Source organism: Erinaceus europaeus, chromosome 1 (assembly GCF_950295315.1).
Source record: "Erinaceus europaeus chromosome 1, mEriEur2.1, whole genome shotgun sequence".
NCBI classification, from domain to species: Eukaryota; Metazoa; Chordata; class Mammalia; order Eulipotyphla; family Erinaceidae; genus Erinaceus; species Erinaceus europaeus.
The window spans coordinates 25,085,022-25,110,118 of record NC_080162.1 but is presented as its reverse complement, the minus strand read 5'-3'; the positions used below and the strand labels follow the sequence as shown (position 1 = coordinate 25,110,118).

At 43.3% G+C, this 25,097-nt stretch overlaps 1 long non-coding RNA gene across 2 annotated transcripts in view; it reads left to right on the top strand.

Annotated features, from left to right (window-relative positions):
- Positions 1 to 25,097, top strand: part of LOC132542387 (uncharacterized) — a 91,092-nt gene that overhangs the window by 24,289 nt on the left and 41,706 nt on the right. Inside the window, exons 2-4 of one of the 2 annotated variants that reach the window (XR_009553445.1) lie at positions 2,690 to 2,823; positions 5,693 to 5,794; positions 11,098 to 11,284. This is a non-coding gene — a long non-coding RNA (uncharacterized LOC132542387). Of the gene's footprint in view, positions 1 to 2,689; positions 2,824 to 5,692; positions 5,795 to 11,097; positions 12,904 to 25,097 lie in introns of those variants that run through there. The other variant, XR_009553444.1, reaches the window with a different exon arrangement.

Below are 25,097 nucleotides of genomic sequence, written 5' to 3'. Positions count from 1 at the left end.
TGATAATTTTAAATTTGTATTTATTTATTTATTCTACCAGGGCATTGCTCAACTCTGGCTTATAGTAGCACTAAGACTGGAACATGAAAAATCAGAGCCTCAGGCATGAAAGATGCTTATACTGTCTTCCCGTCCCCAAAGCAGAGACTTGAAAGGCAGCTGTTTTCCTCACTGCTATGTGTTCGTAGTCTGCCATCTTGAAAAGGAAAACACATTCATTTTTATTTACCTCTCTAGACTATTTTAAAACTCAGCCGCCCCCCCAAAAAACTTATTAAAGGTCAAATACTATAAATATGAAATCATTTTCTATCTCATTTTCTTTCTTCTTTTCATTTCAATGTAATAGTAGTCATTGCTATCACTTTCCTGCCTTAATGGCTCTTCAACTTCTGTATGTAGTTATAAGAAGTTTACTTTCTATATTTAGACATCTTTGATTTCTGGAACTTCTTAATGAAGCTTAAATTTGCCTTCTGGCCACTGGTCTTAGCTCCTCCTTCTAGAGTCTTGGAGTCTTGGAGTGTCAGGCAGCTTACTCTCTCCTGGGCCATTCTTTCAAAGGAGAAGTCTTAATCTTGGGGTTCATCATCATCATCATCATCATCATCATCATCATCATCATCATCACCATCATTACCAGAGTACTGCTCAGCTCTGGCTTATGGTGGTGTGGGGGAATTGAACCAGAGGCCTGGGAGCCTCAGGCATGAGAGTCTGCATGACCATTATGCTATCTCCCCCCACCCTGGGGTTCATCTTCTATAGAAGGTATTTGCAGCTTCTCCCTCCCCTTGCCCTCAAGTCGATTCTCATACCTCACCACACTGATCTGTTGTCTAAAGGGCAATTCCTACAACTGTCCGTAGACTCTAGGCCTATCTCAACCCTCATATTAAACACTAGGTGTGCAATTGTATCAGTTACTTGAACTCTCAATTGTTCGAACAGCCTGGAGACCAAAGAAAGATAATAATGGCAGCCATATCCCCTTTTTGTTTGAAATTTCAGGTCCTGGTAGTGCATGAAAAATGTATTGAAATTTGAGCAGTGACACTTTGCTTAGTATCTGCAATCATGACAAAGTCCTGAATGTAGAGCTGAGCTCAAAACTGGTGCTCAAATCCACTGACTTCTCAACTCCTGGTTCAAGCCACAAGCTAGTTCATAGTAAATATATTTTCACTTATTTCTGCAAAATAGAAAAATTTAAGAACAGCATAATGAACACTGCGGGAGGCATTGCTTGCAACTCATTAAAATCCAAAAAACTGGGAACCATTAGGCTAAAGGAATGGAAAATAGAAATCTTGGTGATCTCTGGTTGTAGATACAGTGACTATAGGTTCTCTCCAGTGAGGCAGTGACAACTAAGCCAGTGGCCTGCACTTAGGCAGCAAGGACTGGTGAGCCAGGAAGGAACCAGGGCCAACTTGCTGAGCAACTTGCTGAGAGGCAGAGGCTCAGGCTAAGGAACAGGTTGTCCTTGTGGGAAGTTGGAATGAATCCTGTTGCCTTCTACTCTCTGGCCAATGTTCTCCAGAAGGGCCTGGACCTGGATCTCTCAAGAATGAAGAAAAGGGGGAGGTTTTTTTTTATACTAAATTAGTTAGAGCAGAGCCTCCAGCAGTTGTCAAGAAATGGGCTGGGGAGATAGCATAATGGTTATGTAAACAACTTTCATGCCTGAGGCTCCAAGCTCCCCAATTCAATCTCTAGCTCCACCATAAGACAGAGCTGAGCAGTGCTCTGGTGTTTCTTTCTGTGTCTTTCTCACTGTATCTTTCATTAAAATAAAACAAACAACCCCATAGTGATCCTGGGTTCATACTCCCAAAGGGATAAAGGATAGGAAAGCTTCTGATGGAGGTGATGGGATGCAGAAGTCTGGTGGTGGGAATTGTGTGGAATTGTACCCCTTTTATCCGATGGTCTTGTCAATCATTATCGAATCAATAAAATAAAATAAAAAACAAGCAAAATGTGAGGGAGGGTTATTGAGATTAGACTGGGTGTGCTATAGACATGTGGGAAACCTTCTGGGGCTGAGTGGTGGTGGTGGTGGTGGTGGTGGGTTGGGGCAAACTTAGGGGTATTCAGGTAAAGGGTTTGATGTTTATATGTACCTGGAGGGAACAACTGGGCCAGGACTGCAGTAGGTAGGGGGTGGTCTTTCCTAAGGTGTGCTACATATATAAGTAGGCATTAACCATAGGCTTCCTGCCAGTCAATTTCGGAGAGGCTGTGATTCATAATGCCACCACACTTATTTTATGATAAGCTTTTTAACATGGTGGTATGAATTGAGGATCTCCAGGAATCAGATATCCCACGTTTCCCCGATTATAGAGGAATCATTAACCCAGAGGCCACAATAGAAAAGAGAGTTGAAAAGGCTAAGAGGCTGAATAGGATTAAGATCATGGAAAGTCTTGAATCGAATGTTTTGTCTTTCCTACGTATGAGAGAGGACTGTAAACCCTATCGATTTGATCTGGGGACCATAGTCAGCATAGGAACCTATGTAACCTCTACATCCTTGTAGGTCTGAACTCATATTTTGTGGTCATGAGTAGCAACATTCTGAGTTGCACCAATTTCAGGACCCATCTTCTTGTGGTGGTAGGTAGAGTATGTTATCCAACCCCCCTTTGGAGGATGGAACATTCTCCACCATTGCTTCTTTCAGTTCATACCAACTGATACTGCATCTGCTGATCCCAACCTACTCAATGCATTGAGTATTACCTCGGCATGCTTCACTTCGGAATGTGTCCAGAGACGTCAGGTATGGAATGTCAACCCTTCAGCCTCATTACTCAGGTAAGACCTTTCCTTTCTCATAGGACTTCTTAATTCAATTTTGGGTGGTCCACTTCCTAACAAAGCCTCAAAACCTAGCTATAGACCAGGTCCCACGAGATAGGGCAGATGTACATATGTATCCATAAACTATGGCAAAATATATACCTGAGCTGAAAGAAAAAGGGCACAACAGTTTGCAGTGAGTCAATAAATGAAGCAAGCAAATAGAAAGACCTAAAAAGACACCATAAAGTCCATAATGAAATAGTGTCTACTTAGACCTAGATACCCTCCTCAACTACTTCCTATTACATTTCCCTCAGTCACTCCAAAGCTAACCTTATCAAAGTAAGGACTACAAAAGCTGAATAAAGGCAAAAGACTGGCATACTTTAATAATGACTTTTTTTTTAGATTTTTTTAAATTTATTGATGAGAAAGATAGGAGGAGTGAGAAAGAACCAGACATCACTCTGGCACATGTGCTGCCGGGGATCGAACCCGGGACCTCATGCTTGAGAGTCCAAAGCTTTATCACTGCCCCACCTCCCGGACCACAATGATGACTCTTGAGTCACTATCAGGACACTCCATCAGTTGGAGCAGTAGTCAGGGAGTCCTGGAATTCCCACACAGACACGATGAGCCTAGACCTCGAATAGATCCCTCTCACTGCTATCACTGGTCATCTCCATCAGGAACAACATAATGGACCCCTTTGGGGCCCCCCCCATAGGAAACTACATTTAGACAACACTCAGGACTTTGAGTAGACAGACCACTAAGAGCCTAAAGTCAATGCTTCCTCCCTCTACTCATGGGACTAGGGCAGGGCAGCTGAGTTCTATTAAACGAGCTGAGGCAGTCCCAGCAAAGTCTTCCCCCTGGTGTATGAAACTAGGTACTGCAGGACTATAAAGACAGCAGGCTGACCACCCTGTGCTCACCCTGCCTCTACTTCCTTCTCCTCCCTTAGCTCCTGCAGCACTTGGGTCTAAGACCCACCACGGCATTTTACTACACCTCCTCCTGATGTCTCTAACACGGTCATTCTATGGAAACACTGACAGCTTTGTGTCAGAGTACATGGAGTACGGGGGCTGGGCGGTAATGCAGCAGGTTAAGCATACATGGTGGGAAGCACAAGGACCCACTCAAGGATCCCAGTTCAAGCCCCCCCCCCCCCCCCCCCCCGACCCCGGCTCCCTACCTGCACAGGGGTTGCTTCACAAGGGGTCTGCAGGTGTCTATCTTTCTTTCTCCTTCTCTGTCTCCACTCCTTTCTCAATTTCTCTCTGTCCTATCCAATATAAATAAATAAATAAATAAATAAATAAATAAATAAATAAATAAATAAATAAATGGGAAAATGGCCTCCAGGATCAGTGGATTCATTGTGCTGCAGGCACCCAGCCCCAGTGATAACCCTAGAGGCAGAGAGAGAGAGAGAAAGAGAGAAAGAGAATATGGAGCTCAGGGATACTGTGCACAGCTCAGGTATGTATATATGAATGAGTGTTACCAAAAGCACAACCAAGGAACAAATGGTAGTGGTGTACCAGATACCTGGTATAGCTGGACAGGGAGGGAGCACTGAGAGAAAGAGGGATCTTTATTTAATGTAGCCAAACTTGAATAAAGACGCTAAATCAAGAAACAGCAGAAGGATTACTAGGGTGGTGGCACACTGGATTAAGCACACTTTGTAAGAAGCTCAAGGAACCACACAAGGATCCACTCTGAGCTACTGGTTCCCCACCTGCTCCCCAGTATCCTTCACCAAGCGGTGAAGCAGGTCTGCAAGTGTCTGTCTATCTCTCCCCCTCTCTATCTCCCCTTCTCCTCTTAATTTCTCTCTGTCCTATCCAATAATAATGAAAAATGGTTGTCAGGAGCAGTGGATTTGTAATGCAGGCACCCAGCCCCAGCAATAACCCTGGAGGCAAAAAATAAAGGTTACTTACTAAGAGGCCCCACTTCTATGACACTGTGAAAGAGACATACCTTACACCAGAGGTTGCCAGGGTGAACTGAAGAAGGGAATTGCTTTGCAGGCAGTCTTGTGATCAGGAGGAGGGGGAATAGACTAGGAAGAAGAGCAGATTAGACAGAAGACATGACTGCCATGTAACAATGTGACAGTCATGGGGGAAGACCAGTGTGCAAAACTCTCCCAACTCTCTCCTGGGTCACTGAGTAATATCTTAGGGGTGTGAGAGATCTGGGAAGGACTGCCACTAAGGATTCTGGGAGGGCTGTATCACTAGAATGGAAAGATCACAAGAGCAGCTGACCCATTAGAGTATCCCAGGTGCCAGACATGTACTTTGCATATTGCCTAATGTAGTCCTCACAACACTCCTATGAAGTTAGTATTATCCTCAGGTGATGAGGAAGAGAGGGCACTGGGAGTTGGCTCACTCTGGGAGAATGGGCCATACACTTTACCATGGGTAAGGATATGGGTTTAACCCCTTGGCCACCACATGGGAGCGCCTGCATGGGGGAAGTTTCATGAGTGGTGGAGCAGTGCTGAATTCTCTCTCTCTCTCTCTTCTCTCTTCCTCTCTCTCTCTCTCTCTCTCTCTCTTTATCTATCTATTATCTATCTCTGAAGTATCAAGTGAAGTCTGGGTAGTGTCATACACAGTTGAGCACACATAATACCATGTGCAAGAAACAGGGTTCAAGCCCCTGGGCCCCACCTGCAGGGGAGAAGTTTCATGATAGGTGAAGCAGTGCTACAGGTGTCTCTCTGTCTCTCTCTATCTCCCTATCCCCCTTTCCTCTCAATTTCTCTGTCTTATCAAATAAAAGTAATCTCTCTCTCTCTCTCTCTCTCTCTCTCTCTCTCTCTCTGTGTGTGTGTATAATTCTATCTAGGAAGAAGAGGTGGTTGAGGTGAAAGAGGAGGAGGTGGTAGAAGAGAAGAAAGCCATCTATCAGGAGCAGAGGAATCATGCAGGCATGGAGCTCCAATGAAAACCTGGTGATAAAAAGGAAAAAAGATGTGGGCTGAAGTGCATAGATATTAGACGGTCTACATGCCCTGACATGAGAATTGCGAGAGAAGGGAGACAAGACCTCTAGCTTCACTTTTGCCCTCAATTATCAGTGCCTTTACTGCCACTTGGGCTTCCTCCCATTATACCAGTAGTGAGTGAGGCTTCCACAGCTTTCTTGCAATGCACTCACCGTTTCTTGGCTTGTACACCTCTGTTGACAGATGTTCACTATTTCTCTGGGAAGATCATCCTTAAAAAGCATATAAAGTTGACTGTTTTTTGCTTATTTGTAGCTTGTGGTGGTTCTGGGATTTGAACCTGGGGCTTCAGAACTTCAGGCATGAAGTTCTAGGTTCAAATTCCTGGCTCCCCACCTTCAGGGGAGTCACTTCACAGGTAGTGAAGCAGGTCTGCAGGTGTCTATCTTTCTTTCCCCCTCTCTGTCTTCCCCATCTCTCTCCATTTCTCTCTGTCCTATCCAACAATGACAACAATAGTAAATACAACAACAAAACAAGGGAAACAAAAGGGAATAAATAAATAAATAAAAATCTTTAAAAAAAAAAGAGGGGTACAATTCCACACAGTTCCCACCACCAGGACTCCACATCACATTCCCTCCCTTGATAGCTTTCTTATTCTTTATCTCTCTGGGGTCATTATGGTGCAGAAGGTGGAAGGTCTGGCTTTTGTAATCACTTCTACACTGAACAGGTCTATCCATACTCCCCAGAGCCTGGGGAAGCAGGGCTCCAGGACACATGGGGTCATCTGCCCAGGGAAGTCAGGTTGGCATCATGGTAGCATCTGGAACCTAGTGGCTGAAAAAGAGTTAAGATAGAAAGCAGAGCAAATTGTTGACTAACCATGAACCTAAAGGCTGGAATATTATGGATGGAGATTTGGAGTCTCTGTTTTGGAAAAAGCTAGTAGGTCTATTTTAGGTATACTCCAAGGCATATGACCTAACTAGTTTTTGTCCGAGCCTGACATCTAATGTGCAAGTAAGTGGCTTAAGCGATTGTCTGGGGGGATGGTGTCATAGTTGGAGAAAGGACCAGAAAGCTAGATCAGGGAAGAGAATTGCTCCCAAATATGAGAAAAGTATATAGATATTGTTAACTGTAAGCCCTATTGATCTGTTCTGGGGCCTACAGTCAGCACAGGAGCCTATGTAACCTTTGTATCATTGTAGGTCTGAGCTCACATTCTGTGGTCACGGCTAGGAACATTCCAGGCTGCGCCAATTTCAGGACCCATCATCCTCAGGTGATAGGCAGAGTATGTTATCCAACCTCCCTTTGGAGAATGGAACATTCCCTACCATTGTTGATCCACATTGAGGGCCAGGTCCAATAGGGGCCCACAGAGGTGTCCATTATGTTGTTCCTGATTGAGATGATCAGTGACAGTGGTGAGAGTGATCTGTTAGAGGTCTAGGCCCATCATATCTGTCTGGAAACCCCAGGACTCCCTGACTACGGCCCCAGGTGATGGAGTAGCCGATAGTGACTAAAGAGTCATCATTAAAGGTTGCCAGTCTCTTGCCCTTATTCAGCTTTTGTAGTCCTTACTTTGTCTGACAAGGTTAGCTTTGGAGTGACTGAGGGATGTGCAATAGAAGGTAGGTGAGGAGGGTATCTAGGTCTAAGTAGAAACTGTTTCATTAGGTACTTCTGTTTATGAGTGGGATCATCCCATACTCATCTTTGTCTTTCTGACTAAGCTCACTTAACATAATTCCTTCTAGCTCCCTCCAGAATGAGTCAGAGAAGGCGGGTTCATTGTTCTTAATAGCTGCGTAGTATTCCATTGTGTAAATATACCACAGCTTTCTCAGCCGTTCATTTGTTGTTGGGCACTTGGTTTGCTTCCAGGTTTTAGTTATTACGAATTGTGCTGCTATGAACATCAGTGTACACATATCTTTTTGATTGGGTGTTATGGAGTCCTTAGGATATATGTCTAGGAGAGAAATTACTGGGTCATATAGGAAGTCTATTTCTAGCCTTGTGAGAGTTCCCCAGACTGTTCTCCACAGAGGTCAGACCAATTTACATTCCCACCAGCAGTGTAGGAGGGTTCCCACAGCCTCTCCAGCATTTGTTGCTGCTGTCCTTTTTGGTGTATGCCATTCTCACAGGAGTGAGGTGGTATCTCAGGGTTGTCTTTATTTGCATTTCTCTGACAATCAGTGACCTGGAGCAATTTTTCATGTTTGTTAGCCTTTTGGATCTCTTCTTTAGTGAATATTCTGTTTATTTCCTCTCCCCATTTTTGTATGGGGTCATTTGATTTTATTGTTGCTAATTTTGGTGAGTTCTTTATATATCTTGGTTATTAGCTTCTTATCTGACGTGTAAAGATCTTCTCCCACTCTGTGAGGGGTCTCTTTGTTTGGGTGATGGTTTCTTTTGCTGTGCAGAAGTTTTCCAATTTGATGTAGTCCCGCTGATTTGTTTTTGTTTTAGCATTCCTTGCAATTGGGTTTGTATCATCAAAGATATCCTTGAGGTTTAGGTGGGAAAGTGTTTCACCAATGTTTTCCTCTAAGTATTTGATAGTTTCTGGTGTAACATTCAGGTCTTTGACCCATTTGGAGTTGACTTTTGTTTCTGGTGAGATCAAGTGGTTCAGTTTCATTCTTCTGCATGTTTCAACCCAGTTTTCTCAGAACCATTTATTGAAGAGAGTCTCCTTCCTCCATTTAATACTTTGCACCCCCTTATCAAAAATTAGATGTCCATAGGTGTGGGGGCCCAGCTGATTTATTAATACAGTCACCCTTAGCTCTGATTACCTCGTTGGGACTGCAATAGTTAGTAGATCCACCTGTCAAATATTTCCATCTGCTTCTAGTTACTAGAAAAGACTGTACTTCCCATGTCCTTGTATTTCCTTTGGCCAGTGGAATTGACTAGAAACCTTCACATCCAGTGTGTAGTTCACCTCTTTGCTATACTGCGGTGTTTGCAGGAAGCTCATGGGTAGATAAAACTACTAATTTTTTATCCCTAAGGGGTAGCAAAACCTGCTCCTGGCCTGTGCTGAACATGTGATGTGAGTCAGCAGTAAGTCTTGACTGTGTAAACCACAGGGATGTGGAAATCTGTCACCAGTGTAGCAATATTTAGCGTGTTCTAGCTGAATTAATCCAACAGGACACATCATCTTCCCAGCACCACCAACCAGCCGCCCTAAATCTGCTCTGAGCTGAATAGCCCGTCTTTTCCAACTGACCTTTCCTGTGACTTACTAGTTGACTCTTTACCTGATCTCTTCTCCTTGATACATTGCAACGTGAAAACTGGACACAGTCTAGAGGCATTGGACCGAGTCCATTGGCTCTTCCCTCCTCCCCTGCGTTCTCTCTCAGATCAATTTCTCTAACCCTTAGGCAGGCAAACAAGGCTAACCTTACCTCTGGATTTTATTCTGAACTTCCTGGTCCTAATTCTTTGGGGTCCAGATAGAGTTAGGGGCTTACAGTTAAAGTAACCTGGCTGTTTATGTATTTGTTTGTCTTAAAACCCAGGCTCTTCTACTAACTTACTAGATCCCTATAGGCAAGTTGCTTAAACTCACTGAGCCTGTTTTCTGAGATGAAGGAGAAAAATACTAAGACAATCTTGAGAAAGTTTTCAGTGTCAAGTGAGGTCTGGATGGTGTCATACCCAGTTGAGCACACATAATACTATGTGCGAGAAGCAGGGTTCAAGCCCCCGGGCCCCACCAGCAGGGGAGAAGCTTTATGAGAGGTGAAGCAGTGCTCCAAGTGTCTCTCTTTATCTTTCTATTCCCCTTCCCTCTCAATTTCTCTGTCTTATCAAGTAAAAATAAATAATTCTTTAAAGTCTCAGGTGAAGTTCTTTCTCTTCTTTTACTCCTCCCATTTCCTTCAGACTCACAAGAAAGGTGAAGCAGAAGACATTTCTGGAATGAGGCCCCCAAGTTGTTTCTGCATCACTACTGCGTTTCTTCAAAGCCAGATGACAGATGTCTGCCCCCTCCCACCCCCAGCCCCTCCGTTGTAGGGATCTGCCCCATGGGTCTGGGAGAAAGGGAAGCAGATTCCAGGCTGCAGATATTCTGAGCTCAGAAAAGGTTAATCCTAGGACTGCTGAGGCTGCTGGCAAGGTTGAGCTGACATCTCAGAAGTAGACTTCCAAGAGCCACCCCCCCCACCCCCCGCCACGCCTGTGGTTGGGTTCAAATTTCTGAGCTCTCCCCACAAACCCCCATCTCAGGAACAAATACGTGACTTCTCCTCCCTTGTCTCCACTTTTTCTCGTCTCTTGCTCCTCCATGAGTCAAATAGACAGTATAGGTCAGGCGAGTCAGAGGTTTAGACAAATTTCAGAAGGTTCCCAGCTGCTCAACCCAGGTCTCTGAAGCCTCAGGGAACTCAGACACATGGGGTTTCTTGAACCTTTCAACTTAGAAACACATTTCCTGCTGCTTTTTATTGGACCAAAACCTCAGGCCCAGCTTGATGTCTGCATTCCTGTCTGTCCCTTTGCTCCCTGTTGGGCTGGGTTTCCTAAGGCACCTTCCACCAGCATGGTGGAGCAGGACAGACGTTGTGTGTGTGTGTGTGTGTGTGTGTGTGTGTGTGTGTGTGTGTGTGTGTGTGTGTGTGTGTAGCTTCTTGGTTCAGAGGCACTCTCACCCTACAAGGCTTCCCAACTTCGTTCCTGCTTTGATCCCTAAATGCCTCTCCCAGAGGCTTCCCAGAATGCTGGACCTGACCTCCCTATTCACGTCCTCATCAATACCCTCCAAGCATGCCTGTGCACGCACACGTGTGTGTGTGTGTGTGTGTGTGTGTGTGTGTGTGTGTGTACTCACTATTTCCTGAATGCTTGTTACAGTGAAACAGATTTTATTTTATCCTTGACTTGCTTTGTCTCATTGACAAATAAGGAAATGAAGAAGCAGAGAAGCTAGGGAAAATGACTCATTCAAAAACAGAAAAGAGCCAAACCAGAGGTCAGACCCAGTTCTGAAGTGGAATAACTTTTGAGCCATTTCTTCTCTACTCATCACCAAGCCCAGCAAAGGTCAGCCAGCCGCCTGCCCAGGAGCTACAGGGTTGCTGTGTAGGTGACCCCACCTGCATTCTAAGCACTACCTGAGTTGTGAGTGAATACATACATTTTCATCTGCACATGTTGCTTGAGTGTGAGAATTAGGAGAGGGTGGTTTGACTCATGTGGGAGAAGTCCCAATCCTGGGGTCCTCTGGAAGAAGAGTAAGACGGGAGGGTTGACGCCATCATTTTCGACAGGGTCCCCAGTCTCTGTGCTGGATCGGCTCCCCTGCATATGGAAGGACTATTCACATATGATCCTGAAACACAAGCTAGAGACGTTGGTGTCCACCAAAGAAACAGGGAGCTGAATTGAAGAAACACCTGCCCTCATGGTTGTATTCAGAGGAAGGATCCACCAGATGTTTACTAAGATGTTTTCAAGGTGATTTGGGCACTGCGCAATCTCTGCCTACACGTTTTCCCTTACTTCCAGGGAACTAGCCTCTGACAGTGGGGTTCCAGCACAGGGGCCTTCTGAGACCTTAGTCTCCGGAGTTACCTGTTATCACTCCACACCTGGGTTTGCTTTTTTTTTCCTTAAGGATTTATTTATTTATTGCCTCCAGGGTTATCATCGGGGCCTGCACTATGAATTCACTGATCCTGGAGGCATTTTTTTCCATTTTATTGGATAGGATAGAGAGAAATAGACAGTGGAGGGGGAGATAGAGAGGGAGGAGAGAAAGATAGATACCCACAGACCTATTTCACCACTTGTGAATCGACCTCCTTGCAGGTGGAGGGCAGGGCTCCAACCTGGATCCTTGTATAGGTCTTTGTGCTTTGTACTATTTGTGCTTAACCACTTTTTATTTATTTTATTTATTTTATTCGTGTACCACTGCCTGCCCCCCTATATATTTCATTTTAATAAAAGGGAAAGACATTGAGAAAGACCAGACTACTGCTCATCTCTGGTTAATGGTAGTGTTGGGAATTGAACCTAGAACTTTAGAGTCTCAGGCATGAAAATCTTTTGCATAACCACCTTTCTATTTCCCCAGCCCCTCATAGAGAATTTCAATGTAATGCAATGACAGAGTACTGTAGAGGAAAGAGAGCTTGGTCTCAACTTGGCTTGGTAGTGGGACCTCAGATAAATCGTATATACATCCCCTGGGTTGATTGACATACAGTAATAGATACCAGTCGTTGGACAAATAATTCAGAACCAATATTAGTGGTCTCTAGGGACTTTCTGGCCTAGGGAGGGTTCAGGACCTTGGCCCAGAGGATAATGCTGGGGCTCAGTGCCTGCACTACGAATCCAATGCTCCTGGAAGCCATTTTTTCCTTTTTTTTTTTTTTTTTATTGGATAGGACAGAGAGAAATTGAGAGAGCAGGGGAAGATAGAGAGGGAGAGAAAGATAGACACCTGCAGACCTACTTCACTGCCTGTGAAACAACCTCACTGCATGTGGAAAACAGGTAGCTCCAACGAGGATCCTTGCACTTTGGTGCACTACCCTCCCCTACCCCCGTGTCTTATTTCCTTTCTTTCTTTCTTTCTTTCTTTCTTTCTTTCTTTCTTTCTTCCTTTTTTTTACTATTTTATTTTATTTATTATTGGATAGAGACCACCAGAAATTGAGAGGGAATGGGGAGATAGAGAGGGAGAGAGTCAGAGTGACACCTGCAGATTTGCTTCACTACTTGTGAAGTTTTCCCTTTGCAGGTGGGGACCAGGGGCTCGAACTTGGGTCCTTGCACATTGTAATGTGAGTGTTTAACCAGGTGCACCACCGCCTGGCCCCCGTGTCTCATTTTTTAAGTGAGAGAAATCCCATTGTTGCCTGTCCATACACCCCCTGATCCATCCTTTCCCCAACATTTCTATGCCCCTTCCATGCCACTCTTGTGAAGCTCCATGTTGTAGCACTGTCCTACCCAGATCTATGTTTTTCTCTCTCTCTTCCTTTGTTCTTTCCTCCATTTCTTTCTTTCTTGCCTCTCCTCTCCTCTTCCTTTCTTTCTTTCTCTATTTCTCCTTGTTCTGCTCTTCCTCCTTTTTCTCATTCTCCTTCTTTCTTATAGCACCAAGACCACAGGCATATGTAATTTCACTACTCCTGGGACAATTCCATTTTTTAAAAAATATGTCTTCCAGGGGTCGGGCGGTGGCACAGCAGGTTAAGTGCATGTGGCGCAAAGCGCAAGGACTGGCATAAGAATCCTGGTTCCAGCCCCCGGCTCCACACCTGCAGAGAAGTCGCTTCACAGGTGGTGAAGCAGGTCTGCAGGTGTCTGTCTTTCTCTCCCCCTCTCTGTCTTCCCCTCCTCTCTCCGTTTCTCTCTGTCCTATCCAGCAACGAACAATATCAACAATGGCAATAATAATAACCACAACGAGGCTACAACAACAAGTGCAACAAAAGGGGGGAAATGTCCTCCAGGAGCGATGGATTCATGGTGCAGGCACCGAGCCCAGCAATAACCCTGGAGGAAAAAAATATATATATCTTCCTGACCTGATGGGACTTCATACTACATAGTTCCACCACTCCTGGAGGATTCTTTTAAATTTTCCTCTTAAGAGAGAAACAGAGATGGAGAGAGCCCATAGCAACTGCTATGCACAAAGCACCACGTGGGAGTTCAGACCTGGCTCCTCAGGCATGGTGAAGTGTGTGCTCTACCAGGTGAACTATCTCCCCACACTGCCATTCTTTTTAAAAAATCAGATGGAGAGAGAAAGAGGGAAAGAGGAAGATAAGTGTTGGAAAGGATGTGGAGAGAGAGGAACTCTATCTACTACATTGCTGGTGGAAATGTAAAGTGGTATGACCACTCTGGAGAACAATGTGGAGAATTCTTAAAGAAATACAAATGGAAAAGCATATGATCCAGCAATTCCACTCCTAGGCATCTACTCAAAAGATATAACATTGATTTGAAGGGATACATGCACCCCCATGTTTATAGTGGCTTATTCACAATAGCAAAAACCTGGAAATGCCAAAATGCCCTTCAACATATGACTGGATAAAAAAGTTATGGGGCATATACTCAACAGAGTATATTATGCAGCAATAAAAAAGAGATGATTTGTGTCCTTTGAAATAAAATGGATGGAACTGGAGAAAACTATGTTCAGTAAAGCAAGTAAGGAAGTAAAGGACAACTACAGAATGGTTTCACTCATGTACAGAATACATAGACTTGAATATATAAATGTGAAAAAGAATCAACCTATTTTCAAGACTGTGGGAAAACTATAGTCGTTATCTATGGGGGCGGGGATGGGGACGCAGGCCTTTGGTGAAAATAAATAAATAAGAAAGAGGGAAAGACACCACAGCACTACTAGGGAAAGAGAGAGGCAGGCTGGGAGTATGGATCGACCAGTCAATGCCCATGTTCAGCGGGGAAGCAATTTCAGAAGCCAGACCTTCCACCTTCTGCATCCCACAATGACCCTGGGTCCATGCTCCCAGAGGGATAGAGAATGAGAAAGCTATCAGGGGAGGGGATGGGATATAGAGATCTGGTGGTGGGAATTGTGTGGATTTGTACCCCTCCTATCCTATGGTTTTTTTAATGTCTCCTTTTTAAAATAAATAAATAATAAAAAACATTAATCCCCCAATAAAAAAATTTTAAAAAGACACCATAGCACTAGAGATTTCCCCAGTGCTGTGGCGCTCCCATATGGTATCTGTGCTCAAATCTGGACTATGCTTCATGGCAAGGTACAAGCCTTACCAGGTGAGCGATCTTCCAATCCCCCCAGGTCTACTTTTCAACTAAACCTCAGGTTTTGGTCCCCTTTAAACTCCCCCATAACCAAATAGGTGTCTTCTGAAAAATGTCTCCATATGCCTTCTTTCTCTGCTTCAAACATCCATGTTCCAACTGAAGTAACCACCAGTCCACTTGCCCTTCCAGAGCTGTGTGACCTTGGCCAGGTTGCTTCAGCTCGCTGAGCTCAACATTTGTGAAATAGGGCTGCAGTAATGACAGTAATCCAAGCATTGAACTATGTGTTGGGTGCTGACCAAGAGTCAGACTAAAAGCCAAGTAAGTCCTTACAAGCCAGCAAAAGGAGAACAGCTTGCTCTCCGATAAGGAACATGAAGTTCAGAGAGGTTAAGTAACTTGTGTAAAGTCACAGAGCCAGTAAGAAGAAAGCTGGGATAGAATCCAGGGATTGAAGCTGTAGAGGCTGCCTTGGGCCCTGACACCACAATGGAACCTCCGTGAAATCAAAATGTGATGACTGTACAAAGGGATCCTGTACTGTACCAAGTTAATTGTATCCATGAGCTCTTCCTGGTGGAGCTAGGAGAGAGTAATTGGTCATCTCTAAGCCCTGTGGATCCTATCTTAGAGGGAAGAGCAAAGTTCTGATTCTGGGGGCCAGACCTTCCCCAGAACATCCACCATTCTCAAGCCCAGGCCAAAGGTCAAAGGGTGCAGGCTGATAGACCGTGCCTCTAGGGTCATATGCATGGAGACAGTTAGGTGCAGGGGTTAGGGGCAAGGCAGAGGGAGGAGCTTGTACTGGAGAATCTGGGGTGCTGTCGGGGATGGAGAGTGGAAAGCCTCATGTGGCAGTGTAAGGGGCAGGGGTGTTGTGAGCCCACAGTACTGCCTGACCCAGTCCTGGTACACACACCCTTCTAGCTAAGGCCTGCTGGATTACATCTAATGGAAACCTGGGGGGAGTGATGGCACAACTGAAGAAGCCTCTGCCAGCCTCAGGGTTGGTCCAGAATTGAAGCAGGGTGAACTTCTGCTGAGGGGAGAGTGGGCCAAGGGCTGGGCTTAAGGGTGGGCTCTGGAGGCCACAGAGAGAGGTGCAGGGACTCTGGGACCAGTGTCTTAGGCCCATTCTTAAACCTGGAAATGAAATTTATACAACATAAAACTGAATCTATTTAGAGTTAGAATTTAGAGACGTAACAGGGGCCAGGTGGTAGTGCACCAGATTAAGCGCACATAGTGGGAAGTGCAAGGATCCCAGTTTGAGCCCCCAGTTCCCTACCCATGGGGGGGGGTCACTTCACAAGTAGTGACGCAGGTCTGGAGGTGTCTATTTTTCTCTCCCCCTCTCTGTCTCCTCCTCCTCTCTCAAATTCTTTCTGTCCTGAACAACAACGACAGCAGTAATAACAGCAGCAACATCAAGACCAACAACAACAATGGAAAAAAGATGGCCACCAGAAGTAGTGGATTCATAGTGCAGGCACGGAGTCCCAGCAATAACCCTGAAGGCAAAGAAAGAAAAAAAAAAGAGAAAGAAAAGAAAAGAATTTAGAGACATCTCATATATTCACAATGTTATATGACCACTATCTTTACCCAGTCATGACACATTTTTGTCAACCCTAAAAGAGATCCAGTCCTCATTAAACATTCATACACCCCATACCCGTCTCCTTATTCCTTGCCTTTCTGGATTTACCTTTTCTTGATATTTTGAACACATGAATTTAAACACCATTTGATGTTTTGGTGACTAGCTTCTTGCACTTAGCACAATGTTTTCAGACTTCACCCCTACATATATAGCATGACAGCTTTTGTGTTTTATAGCTGAATAACATTACTTTAGATAGATATGCCATGTCTAGTTTATCCAAACATTCATTGGCAGCCATGGAGTTTTGTTTTATTTAAAGAATATGTTATTTGAGTTGGAGGAGGTGGGGCTAAATAGCAGCAGCAGCTGTGTTTCTCTCCTCTCCTCTCCTCTCCCAAGTCAACTAGAAATACCAAAGGAGACCACCTGGGACTGCAAAAAGACAGGACTAGAATGACTTCAGGAACCCACCAAATCACCGGTGAGTGCAAACATCTGTGGCTCAAGGACAGAGAGGAGCCTAGGGAGAGATTAAGTGGCTGGTAACAGTACAACAGTTTACCAGTTGAGACACCACCTCCAGTCTGTTTCACCAACACGGGGACAGTTGAATCAAGGAAAGGACTCCCCTGAAGCTCATAAAATGCAACTGTGAGTCTCCATTGCTACTGCCCTCAGAATCTGGAGCAGTGGCAGGGAGGTCCTGTGCTGACACCAGGGGACAGAGAACTAACCAGGAAACTCAGGAGAACATCTATACTTTGGTGGTGGCCTAGAGGTGGTACTGTGAAAGTCTCTTTGCATAAACATTGGATTATCTCTGCCCCACCCTGCTTTATCTCTTGGTCAGGAGTCAGTGATTAAGCTAAGAAGCCTACTTATAGTTTAAAAGCCCTCAGGCTCCCATAGCCTATAGGGAAGACAAAAGAACAAAAGAGGCTTTTAAGCCACTGAGCTCCAACTCAGGAATTAAAATACTATTGAAACAACTGTCAGCTTCCACAACTGTGAACCTTTTAAGTACCTTACTTAGACACAAGTCAATCTAGGCAAGAGTGATCCGTAATTTGAAAAGTACTGAGGGAGTCCAGTGGTGGCGCAGCAAGTTAAGTACACATGGCACAAAGTGCAAGGACCGGCATAAGGATCCTGGTTCAAGCCCCCGGTTCCCCACCTGCAGGGGAGTTGCTTCACAAGTGGTGAAGCAGGTCTGCATGTGTCTATCTTTCTCTCCGCCTCTCTGTCTACCCCTCCTCTCTCCATTTATTTCTGTCCTATCCAACAACAATGACACCAATAACCACAATGTTAAACAACAAGGGTAACAAAATGGAAAATAAATTAAAAAAAAAATTTTAATTAAAAAAAGAAAAGTACTGAAAGAGGGACCTCATAACATACTATATAAAATGGTTAAATCAACAAGAAGAAATATTGGAGAAATGAACCAGGACAAGAGTCCAGCTAAAAGCCCCCAAAAGTTGAAGCACAAAATAATGAGGTCAACATCCAAACACTAGTTAAGGAAATAATCACAGGAGTCAGTAAAGAGTTTGAAAGAATTTTCCTCAGAAATACAGAAACAACAAATGAGGCTCTAGAAGAAAACACTAATTATCTCAAGGTGATTAGAGAGCTGAAAGCTGAAATAGCTGAGCTACGAACACAACTAGCTGAAAAAGCTAAAACAGTATTAGAAGAGGGTAACAAAAATAGATGAACTCCAGAAAACATTAGAGGGGAGAGAGAATAGAATCAGTGAGGCTGAAGACAGAATTAGCAAGATCGAGGACAAATTAGAGACAACTAAAAAGGAAGTAGATCTTAAAAAGAGATTAAGAGATACAACAGAAACCTATAGGATGACTTCAAAGAAATAATATACACATTATTGGCTTCCCAGAGGAAGAAAGAGGGGGAAGAGAAGAAAGCATTCTTCATGACATAATAGCTGAGAAGTTCTCTAGTCTAGACAACATCAAAGACATAAAGGTTCAAAAAGCCCAGAGGGTCCCAAACAGAATTAACCCAGTTAAAGACACCAAGACACATCATATTTAGAATGGAAAGGAATAAGGATAAAGAAAGGATCCTGAAGGCTGAAAGAGAAAAACAAAGAGTCACATACAGAGGAAAACTCATAAGATTAGCAACAGACTTCTACTGCTAATTTTAGAGAACACTGTAAAATTCTATTAAAATGGCATTAAAATATCTTCAATCTTTTATATCAATAAATGTCAGTGGCATGAATTTACCTATTAAAAGTCACAGAGTAGGAAGATGGATCAGAAAATACAACCCAACAATATGCTATCTATAGGAAACCCACCTAACTCAACAAGACAAACACAGACTCAGAGTGAAAGGATGGGAAACTATCATACAAGCCAATGGCCCACGAAAAAAGGGCAGGAATAGCTATTCTCATATCTGACACAATAGACTTTAAAATAAGTAAAATTTTAAAAGATAGGGATGGACACTACTTAATGCTCAGAGGAGGATCAGTCAACCAAGAGGACTTAACAATTATTGACATCTATACACCCAATGAGAAGCCATCTAAATATATCAAACATCTATTGAAAGAGCTACAGCAATATATTAACAGCAACACAGTCATAGTAGGGGACTTCAACACCCCACTCTCTCAACTTGACAGATCATCCAGGCAAAAAATCAATTAAAGACATGAGGGAGCTAAATGAAGAGATCGATAAACTAGAACTATTGGACATTTTCAGGGTCATTCATCCCAAGAAACTGGAATGCATAATCTACTTAAGTCCACATGGGTCATTCTCAAGGATAGACCATATGTTAGGCCACAAAGACAGCACCAACAAATTCAAGAGCATTGAAATCATCCCAAGCATCTTCTCAGACCACAGTGGAATTAAAGTAACACTTAACAATCAACAACAGATTAGTAATAGTCCCAAAATGAGGAAGCTCAACAGTACACTCCTTAACAACTACTGGGTCAAAGAGGCAATAAAGGAAAAAATCAAAATGTTTTGAGAGTTCAATGAAAATGAAGACACAAGCTATCAAAATATTTGGGACACAGCTAAGGCAGTACTGATAGGGAAGTTCATAGCCATACAAGCACACATTAGGAAACAAGAAAAAGCACAAATAGCCTGATTGCACACCTTAAAGACCTAGAAGAAAAAGAAGAAAGGAACCATAAAGCAACCATAAGGACAGAAATCACTACAGTTAGGGCAGAAATAAATTACATTGAAAATAATAAAACCATACAAAAGATCAACAAAAGTAAATGTTGGTTCTTCGAAAGAGTGAACAAAATCAGCAAACCTTTAGCCAGACTCACAAAACGAAGAAGTGAAGAACCAAATATATCGGATCATAAATGAAAGAGGAGATATCACAACAGACACTGCAGAAATTCAACATATCATGTGAGACTTCTATGAATAACTATATTCCACCAAGCTAGAGAGTCTGGAAGAAATGGATGATTTCCTAGATACCTACGAACTTCCAAAACTAAGTAAAGAAGAACTAGATAACATGAACAGGCCCATCACAGCTAATGAAATTGAAACAGTTATCAAAAACCTTCCCAAAAATAAAAGTCCTGGACCAAATGGTTTTACAAATGAACTCTACAAAACCTTCAAAGAAGAACTAATACCTCTCCTTTTAAAAGTCTTCCAGAAGATTGAAGATACTGGAATACTCCCTGCCAGCTTCTATGAAGCCAACATCACTCTGATACCAAAAGCACACAGGGACAGAGCCAAAAAAGAAAACTACAGACCAATATCTCTGATGAACATAGATGCTAAAATATTGAACACAATTCTAGCCAACGGGATACAACAGCATATTAAAAAGATTGTTCATCATGACCAGATGGGGTTTATTCCAGGCATGCAAGGTTGGTTTAATATACGTAAATCAATCAACGTGATCCACCACATCAACAAAAGCAAGACCAAAAACCACATGGTCATATCAATAGAGGCAGAGAAAGCCTTTGACAAAATCCAACATCCCTTTATGATCAAAACACTACAAAAAATGGGAATAGATGGAAAATTCTTAAAGATACTGGCATCTATACAACTAACAAGCCTACAACTAACATCATACTCAATGGTGAAAAACTGGAAGCATTTCCACTCAGATCAGGGACTAGATAGGGCTGCCCACTATCACCATTACTATTCAACATAGTGTTGGAAGTTCTTGCCATAGCAATCAGGCAGGAGCAAGGAATTAAAGGGATACAGATTGGAAGAAAAGAAGTCAAATTCTCCCTATTTGCAGATGACATGATAGTATACATAGAAAAACCTAAGTAGGGGGTAGATAGTATAATAGTTATGCAAACAGACTGTCATGCCTGAGGCTCTGAAGTCACAGGTTCAATCCCCCGCACCACCATAAGCCGGAGCTGATCAGTGCTCTGGTTAAAAAAAAAGAAAGAAAGAAAAACCTAAGGAATCCAGCAAGAAGCTTTTGGAAATCATCAGGCAATACAGTAAACTGTCAGGTTACAAAATTAACATTCAAAAGTCAGTGTCATTCCTCTATGCAAACACTAAGTTAGAAGAAGTTGAAATCCAGAAATCAATTCCTTTTACTATAGCAACAATAAGATATCTAGGAATAAACCTAGCCAAAGAAGTGAAAGACTTGTATGCTAAAAATTATGAGTAACTACTCAAGGAAAACGAAAAGACGCAAAGAAGTGGAAAGATATTCCATGTTCATGGCTTGGAAGAATTAACATCATCAAAATGAATATACTACTCAGAGCCATCTACAAATTTAATGCTGTCCCCATAAAGATCCCAAACACATGTTTTAGGAGAATAGAACAAATGCTACAAGTGTTTATCTGGAACCAGAAAAGACCTAGAATTGCCAAAACAATCTTGAGAAGAATGAACAGAACCAGAGGCATCACACTCCCGGATCTCAAGTTGTATTATAGGGCCATTGTCATCAAAACTGCTTGGTACTGGAACATGAATAGACACACTGACCCGTGGAATAGAGTTGAGATCCCAAAAGTAAGCCCTCATACCTATGGAAATCTAATCTTTGACAAAGGTGCCCAGACTATTAAGTGGGGAAAGCAGAGTCTCTTCAACCAATGGTGTTGGAAAAAATGGGTTGAAACATGCAGAAGAATGAAACTGAACCACTATATTTTACCAAATACAAAAGTAAATTCCAAGTCAATCAAGGATTTGGATGTTAGGCCAGAAACTATCAAATACTTAGAGGAAAATATTGGCAGAACTCTTTTCCACATAAATTTTAAAGACAGCTTCAATGAAACAAATCCAATTACAAACAAGACTAAGGCAAGCATAAACCTATGGGACTACATCAAATTAAAAAGCTTCTGCACAGCTAAAGAAACTACTACCCAAACCAAGAGACCCCTCACAGAATGGGAGAAGATTTTTACATGCCATATATCAGACAAGAGGCTAATAAGCAGAATATATAAAGAACTTGCAAATGTCAACAACAAGAAAACAAATGACCCCATCCAAAATGGGGGGGAGGACATGGACAGAATATTCACCACAGAAGAGATCCAAAAGGCCGAGAAACACATGAAAAAATGTTCCAAGTCTCTGATTGTCAGAGAAATGCAAATAAAGACAACGATGAGATATCACTTCACTCCTGTGAGAATGTCATACATCAGAAAACATAACAGCAGCAAATACTGGAGAGGGTGTGGGGTCAAAGGAACCCTCCTACACTGCTGGTGGGAATGTCAATTGGTCCAACCTCTGTGGGGAACAGTCTGGAGAACACTCACACGGCTAGAAATGGACCTACCCTATGATCGTGCAATTCCTCTCCTGGGGATATATCCTGCCAGGCTAGCGTGAGGGTGTTTCTTCCTGGGCACGTGCTCTCTGGGTTGGAGAGAACTCAACCAGTGCTAACCTGGGCTGCTGCTTACTCAGTGAAGCGGGAGAGTAACCAGGAACTCACGGCGGAGCGGGAATACAATGCAATGCCTTTATCGATCAGAGACAACACTTTTTATATCTTAGAAACCAGAAGTGGCAAATCAGATAAGGAAATGGCTAGAAGAGGGCGTGGAGAAAAGAGCTCCAAGGTAGAAAGCTTCCATAGCAGCTGTTGCGAAGGTTCTAACCAGTGGCATTAACCAATACTCTGCAGGCAGGGCAGGTCTCAGGCAAAACAATGATTACGTAAATAAACCATACATCAGCAATGCAGCATGGAGCAGGTGGGTTGCCCAACAATATCCTAAGGAACCCATCACACCCATCCAAAAAGATCTGTGTACACATATGTTCTTGGCAGCACAATTTGTAATAGCCAAAACCTGGAAGCAACCCAGGTGTCCAACAACAGATGAGTGGCTGAGCAAGTTGTGGTCTTTATATACAATGGAATACTACTCGGCTATAAAAAAGGCGACTTCACCATTTTCAGCCAATCTTGGATGGACCTTGAAAAATTCATGTTAAGTGAAATAAGTCAGAAACAGAAGGATGAATATGGGGTGATCTCTCAGGCAGAAGTGGAAAAACAAGATCAGAAAAGAAAACACAAGTAGAACCTGAACTGGAGTTGGCGTATTGCACCAAAGTAAAAGATTCCGGGGTGGGTGGGTGGGGAGAAGACAGATCCAAGAAGGATGACAGAGGACCTAGTGGGGGTTGTATTGTTATATGGAAAACTGGGAAATGTTATGCATGACAAACTATTATATTTACTGTTGACTGTAAAACATTAATTGCCCAATAAAGAAATTAAATAAAAAGAAAAAAAAAGGCGACAGCTGTGGCACTGCTTCACTACTCAAGATGCTGCCCCACCCACCAACCCCCACGCAGGTGGGGACTGGAGGCTTGACCCCGGGTCTTTGCACATTGTAATGTGTGTACCCTACCAGGCGTGCCTCTGTTTGCTGTCTTCTGTTTATTTGTTAAGAACTTTTAGTTTTTCAATTGGGCAAACGCTAGAAGAAGAAGAAGTTTTTCAAGTGGTGTTGTGCTTGATTGAGCTCACATGTTGCATTGCAAAAGAACCTGGGTTCAAGCCTCTGATTTCCACTTGCAGTTGGGGAAGCTTCACAAGTGTTGAAATTGGGCCACAGATATTTATTTCTCTTTCTCTGTCCCCTATCACCTCGCCCAGTTTCTCTCTGTTGCTATCAAATCAATTTTTAAAAAATAAATAAATAAATAAAAAGAGTTCAGTACAGTGGGTGGGTAAGGGTAGAGGTGGGTTATACTCTGAGATTAGAACTTCTGAGTGCAACTCCCAAAGGAGGTGACAGCTGCCCTTCCTTCCCTTTTTGCCCCCCAGGATTGAAGTGTTCAGAGTGCAGGTGTCAGGCACTAGTCCTGGACTTTTGTCAGGGTGGAGAGGCAGCACTGTTGACACTGCTATTCTGGGTCAGGCTAGTGGAAGGCTCCTCCCCATTCTGGAACTTATTCTGTGGCTTGACTTTCTGCTGGCACTGGAGCAGCTGGTGGCTGGTGTGGCCTGGAGGGGAGCTGTGGTCAGGGCTGAAACCTGTGTGAAATCCTATCCTGTGCCAAGTGTTTGGTCCTTGCTGAAAACAAGACACCCCAGTTAACACAAGGAAACAGGTCTCAGCTATGCATGGGGAGCCAGGCAGTAACATTGGGCCAACACTTCTCAAGGCAACACAGTGCTGCTACAGGCATCGGTGTCCTCTCTCAGCCCATTGGTTCCAGAACTGCACTGCAGTTCATCCACCAGGCACAAAACCATCTTCCCCTCACGCCCCCCACACTAAGACATGTGAATGCCACATAACACAGAATCAATGCACATGTGTTTACACAATAAACCAGACAGACCCACAATGTACCACACACATTGCAAACTAAGGAACACACACATTCACACAGATACATAAACACCACAGACACAATCATTTTTTTTCAACTACCAGCACATCCCTACTCTACAGGCCACTTACCTCCCACACTGTCATAAAGCATAGGCCTTTATTTCTTTTTCAGGGAAGAGGAAACGGGGGAAAGTTTTCTAATTTTCTTTTTTTTAAGTATTTATTTATTTTCCTTTTTGTTGCCCTTGTTATTTTTATTGTTGTTGTAGTTGTTGTTGTTGATGTCATTGTTGTTGAATAGGATAGAGAGAAATGGAGAGAGGAGGGGAAGACAGAGGGGGAGAGAAAGATAGACACCTGTAGACCTGTTTCACCGCCTGTGAAGAGACTCCACTGCAGGTGGGGAGCTGGGGGCTCAAACTGGGATCCTTCTGCCGGTCCTTGCGCTTTGTGCCACGTGCGCTTAACCCGCTGTGCTACCGCCCAACTCCCTGGTTTTCTAATTTTCTAAATGTCACTTTGTAAAATATTCATTTTGGGAGGGAAGTTTAAAAGATCTTTATGACATCATGTATCACTTTATTGAGGGGATGTTAACGTGCAGAATTACTGTTGTCATGAGGGAACATTTTGAGAAGAGGGGTTTTTCCATAGCCACATGGAACTCTCTGGGACAAGAGGAACACCTTTTGGCACTAAGATTAGAAAACTGAAAGTGTTTTAACTTGTGTCTGTGCCGTTACCCTTCATTCTCTTCATTTGAGAAATGGGATGAAAATGGTTCTCTCCACTTGAAGAAGTCTAAGGATGGGGGCCAGGTGATGATGTACCTGATTAAGGACACACATTACAGTGCACAAGGTCCTAGGTTCAAGCCCCTGGTCCCCACCTGCAGGGGGGTAGTTGTGAAGCAGGGTTGCTGATCTCTCTAGCGCTCCCTTCTCTCTCAATTTTTTTCTCTCTTTATCCAATAATAAATAAATAAATATTTTAAAAATCTAAAGGTGAAGCAAAAGTCTATGTGAATTTGT